The sequence below is a fragment of the Neopelma chrysocephalum genome, unplaced genomic scaffold, assembly GCF_003984885.1.
Source record: "Neopelma chrysocephalum unplaced genomic scaffold, ASM398488v2 Primary Assembly neopelma1_22b, whole genome shotgun sequence".
Classification (NCBI taxonomy): Eukaryota; Metazoa; Chordata; class Aves; order Passeriformes; family Pipridae; genus Neopelma; species Neopelma chrysocephalum.
The window spans coordinates 17,123,214-17,130,055 of NW_020897690.1; positions in this window are offsets into that span (position 1 = coordinate 17,123,214).

Below are 6,842 nucleotides of genomic sequence, written 5' to 3' on the forward strand. Positions count from 1 at the left end.
TGAACCTTAGGACTAAAGGGTGGGCTCAGTTCAGCGCATGCTGTGTCTCACCTAAAAAATCCGTTGCGCAGGCTTGAAAGGTAAAAGACCTTTCCCAAAATCTTCGTTCGCGAAGACTGGCCATTATTATTATTACTTTTCTTTCCTAGCCATCACAAAGTTCTTCTGAAACTCAGAAATTTTTTTCACAGCTATTTGAGTTAAAACTTATGTGAAATTTAGTAAACATACCTCATAGAGGCTCAGGAACCAAAAGAAAAAAAATAGAAATACATTGTAAATATTTGGATTAATAAAGTAATTCTTTTATCCTACCATAATGCAAACAATCAATAAGGATTCATATGATGGTGCAACATGATTTAAGAACATGTCTTTACCTGGTATCTGATACCATGAGCTGTCTGGAAAGCATCTTGGTAGAACAGGACTGGAAGGTTCTGGTGGACAAGTTGAACCTTAAATATTAATGTGCCCTTGTGGCAAAGAAGGACAATAGCCTACTGCCCAGCAGGTTACCAGAAATGATTCTTCCCCTCTTCTCAGCACTGATGAGACACACTTGAGTGCTAGGTCCATTTCTGGGCTTCTCAGTACAATGGAGACATGGACACACTAGAGCGTGTCCAACTAGGGTCATGAAGCTGATTAAGCAATTGGAAGATTTGTCTTATGAGGAAAGGTCAAGACTGTTTCATTTTTAGAAGAGAAGGTTCAAGGGGGATCTTTCCAGTGTGTATAAATACCTGACAGAGGGCAGAGAACAGAAAAGATGGAAATAGACTCAGTGCTGCTCAGAGAAAGGACAAGAGGCAATGGCCACTGCCACTGTCCGACGGGGGATGGGGCCGTGACACAGCATGGACAGGTCCGGAGTCAAGGTAGAGGTGCAAATGGAATGCTTTATTGAGGCGTGCACGGGATTTTTATCAGTTCAGGTGGGGAAAGGGCTAGTACATGGGGTGGAGCATGAGACAGACAAACGAGGGAACAAGTCGGGGTAGGGACACAGGCAAAAGGGGGAGGAATGTGGGAGGAACCGGGGAAGGAAAGGGCGAATGGTAACTGTCTCCTCTCTGCAGCTTCTTCAGCCTATCAGAGAGGGAAGCAGGGAAGCAGGCATGCCTGGGCATGCCCGGGAGATACAAATCCTGGGGAAACATACAATGTGTATATTTATAAACACATAAGAACTGTAAAGTCCGTATCATAAAGTCCTTTCAATCGCTGTACATCTTTTTCCAGTCCTGAAATCATTCCCATTCTGATTCCTGATCCTCAACAGGCCACAACATGCAAGAAAAAATATTGTTTAGAAAAAGCTTTTTTACTGTAAGGTGATCAAATATTGGAACAAGTTGCGCAGAGCAGCTGTGGACTCTCCTTGGAGGTATTCAAAACGCAACTGGACATGGTCCTGAGGAACCTGCTCTATCTGACCCTGCTAATCCTGTCAGACTAGGCAATCTTCAGAGGTACCTTACAGCCTCAACTGCAAATTTTCTTTCAGTCCTAAGGAGACAGAAAGCTCCTGTGAAATGGATAGGTCTCCGGCACTTTAGTTTTTGAGATCTTGATGTTTTTCTTGATGGAAAAGTTTACACAAAGACTCCTAGTGATAAGATGGTGCTCAAATATCTGAGAGATTGCTATAGCAGCCACTTACAAGCTTCTCTTCCAAATATACATTGGTGATACACAGTTGTGTATCAATCAGCTGGTTTGAAGAAAACTTCTGAAGTTGGAATATTTTGTTGATTAATATCAACACCTTTTCTCCAAAACAACAAGACCTGGTAATCCTCATGTTCTCTAGAGAAATGTTCCCAACATGAAGTAGGCTTCATTAGTGAGGCAAAGGGCTGGACTGCCTTTGCCAATGACATTTGCTCTACAGCTCCCCATTCCTTAGTGCTGGCTGCAGTAGGGTTGGGCTGTGCTGTCAACCCACAATCTCTATGTTTAAGGTGTGACACTGTGCCAGGACCTGACTCAGATCACACAACCAAAGTCTCCCTTAAGAAAATCACTTCAGCCTCCTGAACCCCAGCACCCCAGTCTATCACTCATGCAATACCGGGGGATTTCATGACCCCTTATCCTCAGTAGCAGCTCAGTCCCTCCTGCTTCACTCCAGAAATAACACTTTCTCCAAAATCCTGGGATCCATTACTCTTGGCAGAACTCTCCAAACTTGGGTCCTGGAACATTACCAATTCTTACAACTTTCTGTTGTCAGCTGAGTGCTCTTATCAAATATGCAGCTGAAACCATTACCTTGCAGTGCTTCACACGATTCTGGAAACCATCTGTGGTTAACACGTTTTTACAAAGGTCACTAAGCAGCACAGCAGAGGTCTGAAAGCAAGCAGTGCCAGCTCTATCTCCGAGGGGAGCATGAGGCATTTGTTTGTCATAACACGCTGAAGCTGTGAAGAAAAAGAAGAGGAAATGCAGGACCTCTGCAGGAGGGGGAGAGACAGTATAGCCCTAGGAAGTGGGAAAATTATGGATAAAATTTACCTGCGACCCAAATCTGATGTGACGTTCAACTCTTCTGTAGTTTCGTGCTTAAGTCCAATCCAATTTAAATATTAATTTGTTGATAACATTTCTGGGGGTATTCCTTTCTCGGTCTATGCAAAACTTTGTCCATTAAATAAATAATAGCACAATAATCATAAAAACATGAGCCCAGACTGAATTTCTTGAAGCCAAGAAAACTATAAAATTAAAAGTAGGAAATTCTTCATTTTGGGAAAATACTGGTCATTCTGTCTTGCAAAAACTTATTTCACTGATTAATTCTGAGTTTTTGAAAAGTCTCACAGAAATTTCAGAATTAACATGCACAGATTCTTGTTTGCTTTTAAGTATTTTCAGAGCTTGGATCATATCTTGAATTTTGCAGGATTGTACCATTAATTTGCACTGTCACTAGCAACCTCTGCTAGGAGGAAGTTTCCTTTAACATAACTATGAAAACTACTGAGGGAAAATTTGAAACAATGAAAGATTATTTGCAAAAATGGCTTTTTAGAGACATATGAATATGGTTTGCTCTGATATGAATGTATTGCATTTCTCTATTTTAACTGTTCATTTTATATTTAGATTTATGTGTTTCTGTTCTGTAGTATGAATTAACCTGATTAACCTGTATAAGGTCAGTAAGTGCCATGCATCAGATTTGATCATTGTAGCAATTTTGAAGCATTGCATAATTATAGTTTTTCTTTAGATGCATTTTGGTTTAATTTCAGTGGACTGTGCAGATGGAGTAAAGATCATAATAAAATGTCTAAAACCAAAATAATTTTACCATATGTATGCCTTCTTATTTGCAGGAAGAATATGTAGATTGTGTTGCGTGAGTCAGTGGGCTTCGAATCAATTGTCTTCCCCTTCTATTACTTTCAATCAATTAAAATCTTAGGAACAACGTTGATCCCAATTGAGTGAAAATAAAGACTAGCGCATGCCAGTAATCAACCTCTGAGAAAAAAAATAGCCACATCATGATTCAGTGGAAGATGCAAGAAACCCATTTTGACATAATCTGCCTTTTGTATTTTTGTTTCATCTCTTCATCTATTGGCTTGCACTGACAGTACTTGTGAAACAACAGGATTGATATTCCTCATAATTTATGTTATTATTGCCAATTATCAAACTTATTTTGACAACCATATAAAATCAAATCCATTTTGTCACACTGAAATTCTTGTTCTTAGAAGCCTCTTGTGACAGAGTTACATAGATAAACTAGAGGATGTGTGAAATGACACGTACCACTTACTAATTTTGCATTTCATTCCTTTAATTTTGTCTAACCTTTTTCTTAAAAATCAGTGTAAAGAAAGCATAAACTCCAAGCAGTCTTTTCTAAAGTAATGCTATGTGCATTAGTATGGTTCTTCTTACGTTTTCATTTCTGTGGGTAACAGTCCTATACACCTACTAAATAGAAGAAACCTTTCCTTGTTGGTTTTGATTAATTGTACTCTGAGGAATCTGTATCTAGTTCTGCAATAGGGTAATACAACTCAAGATGAAGTTTTATGATTGATCAATATAAAGGTGTTACTGTATGTTCTAAATTATTTATTATTCTATTCTTTATGCATTCAAATCTGTAAAAGTGTTATGACTGTAGTCATATATTGAACAGGTCTTTCCTGAGTTCCCTGTGATACTTGTCTTGAGTTTTCCCAGGTAATTTGGAATTTTATAAAACTGCCTGAGTAGTTCTAAATTTCCAAGGAGTTTTATTGCTTTCCTCCCACCTTCCCTAGATCTCCTACCTGAAATCAGGGTATCTGGAAGAGTAGTTGGTTTTCTAAGTAATACCACTAAGTTTGCACAAGTGCAAATGGTCCCAGTCTGAAAGATTAGGAAGTGTATACCTGGAAGTTAATGTCTTGAAACTGAAAAAGTATAGTATAATACAGAATTTGGAAAATAAGTCAAATTACAACAGTGAATGTCAAGAACAACACGATCAAAATAAGAAAGGGTAAAGGTGCAAGCAGAGAGAAGATTAATGCCCTTCTGGATAATTTTCTATTCACCACATGCTTTTTGAAAGAGGGGGACTTCGGGAATAGTTGGCCCACTATTCAGCTAATACCATCTAAAAAACCTGACCTATGTTTCAGTCCAATCTTTAATAAAAAGGTTATCTATAGTTAGACAACCAATGTAGTTACCATCTGTGACCTCAATAAATCAGAGGACTGGGCAATCACGGACCATATGAAATTCAACTAGGGAAAGTGTCAGATTCTGCACCTGGGATGGGGTGACCCTGGATGTTTATACAGATTGGAGAACAAGAGGCTGGAGACCAGTGCTGCAGAAAGGGACCTGGGGGTCCTGGTCAACAGCAAGTTGAATATGAGTCAGCACTGCCCTGGCAGCCACGAGGGCCAACCGTGTCCTGGGGGTCATCAGGCAAAGCATCGCCAGCCAGTTGAGGGAGGGGATTGTCCCACTCTGCTCTGCACTGGGGCAGCCTCACCTTGAATACTGTGTGCAGTTTGGGCATCACAATATAAGAAAGATACTAAGCTCTTAGAGAGTGTCCAAAGGAGAGGGCAACAAGGATGGTGAAGGGCCTTGAGGGGAAGCCACACGAGGAGCAGCTGAGGTCACTTGGTCTGTTCAGCCTGGAGGAGACTGAGGGGAGACCTCACTGCAGTCTACAACTTCCTCATGAGGGGAAGAAGAGGGGCAGGCACTGATCTCATCTCTGTGACAGGACCAGTGACAGGACCAGAGGGAATGGCCTGAAGTTGTGTCAGGAGAGGTTAGGTTTGATATTAGAAAAAGGTTCTTCACTCAGAGGGTGGTTGGGCACTGAAACAGGCTCCTCAATGGTCACAACACCAAGCCTGACAGAGTTCAAGAAGAATTTGATTGATACTCTCAGGCACATGGTGTGAGTCTTGGGGATGGTCCTGTGTGGGTTGGACTTTGTGGCGAGTCAATAAAGCAAACACGATCCCAGTTATGGGGGCGGAAACTGGAATCCTTTATTGGACTTACAAGCAGATATTTTAAGGGTCTGGGGTCTACATATTCATAGCAAGGCCAAGCTATTACAAACAGAGGGTTTTACAAGGATGAGGTACAAGTTACACCTTTTGGATTTAGCACTTACATCATGGGGAAAACCCACTTATCTTAGGATTACATTTTTGGGGATTTGCATGGGGGAGAGATATCCAATGTTTACAGAATAAAACAATGTTTACAGAATACAGGAGATACATGGGGGGGCAGGAACAACAATGGATTTTATGCAGAGACTTGATAACATCACAGCACAGTCTCTCTGGGTCTGGGCAGGACACTCCAAACAGGTGACATCCTGTCTGGTCCTCAAATACAGGTTTTTCCCCAGCTTTTGTGGCCCAGCAGTTTCTTTTTCTGGTATCCAAAATTTGGATTGCTACAGGACTTGATGATCCTTATGGGTCCCTTTCAACTTAGGATATTCTGTGATTCTGTGACTCTGTGAAGAAGGATGATTACTGAGATACTTTCAGATCATCTGGATCTCAAGTAGTGTCTTCAGGGAGCTCAGAACCTACTAGTAAATACTCTTAAAAGTTTATGGAAGGTGAGAGAGGCCCAAAGTTAGACATTATCTTCAAAAAGGCTAGGGAGAAAAATTACAACATCAAATACCTCGATCAAGTCTGTATCTAAATCAAAAGTGAATTTCAGCTGGTTCCAGGTGTGTGAAATCAAAAATATTTCTGTAAGAAATTCTGTCATCATTTTTTGAAGAGCGATAGTAGTACATAGCTGCAGTTATAAGGCTTGAGAGAGCAAGTCCTGTTAACTGAACTCAGTAACATGAATCCAGAAAAATTCAGTAAAAGTCAGCAGTCTTCAGTGTTAAATAATATAAAAAAAGTTATGCATCCCTGATGGAGAAGATAATGTTGTTAAGTAATGCCCATGAGGTTTTCTATTTCTCAGGTTATGGGTTTCAAGGTCCCAGGGAGAGCCAGGTCCCCTGCATAAAATTTAATACCACCCTTCTAAAATCATGGTCAAGCCAGATGTATTAATGTATTGTTCTTATGGCAGGGGTGGCTCATGAGCTGGTGTCTTACAAGAGCAGCCTTAAGCAGGGCTGGTTCACCTGACTTTGGCCATGCTGCCACATCCAAGCTCTGGAAGTGCCATTCAGCCGATGGCTATACGTAATCTCACTGGTAGGACAATGTGACCCACAATCACAGCTCAGTGTAAGGTAGTTTGATGGATGTGGGCAGTGGCAGTACAGTGTCAAGACTATAGTGATGGCAACTTTGGTGGCCAGCTGCTGA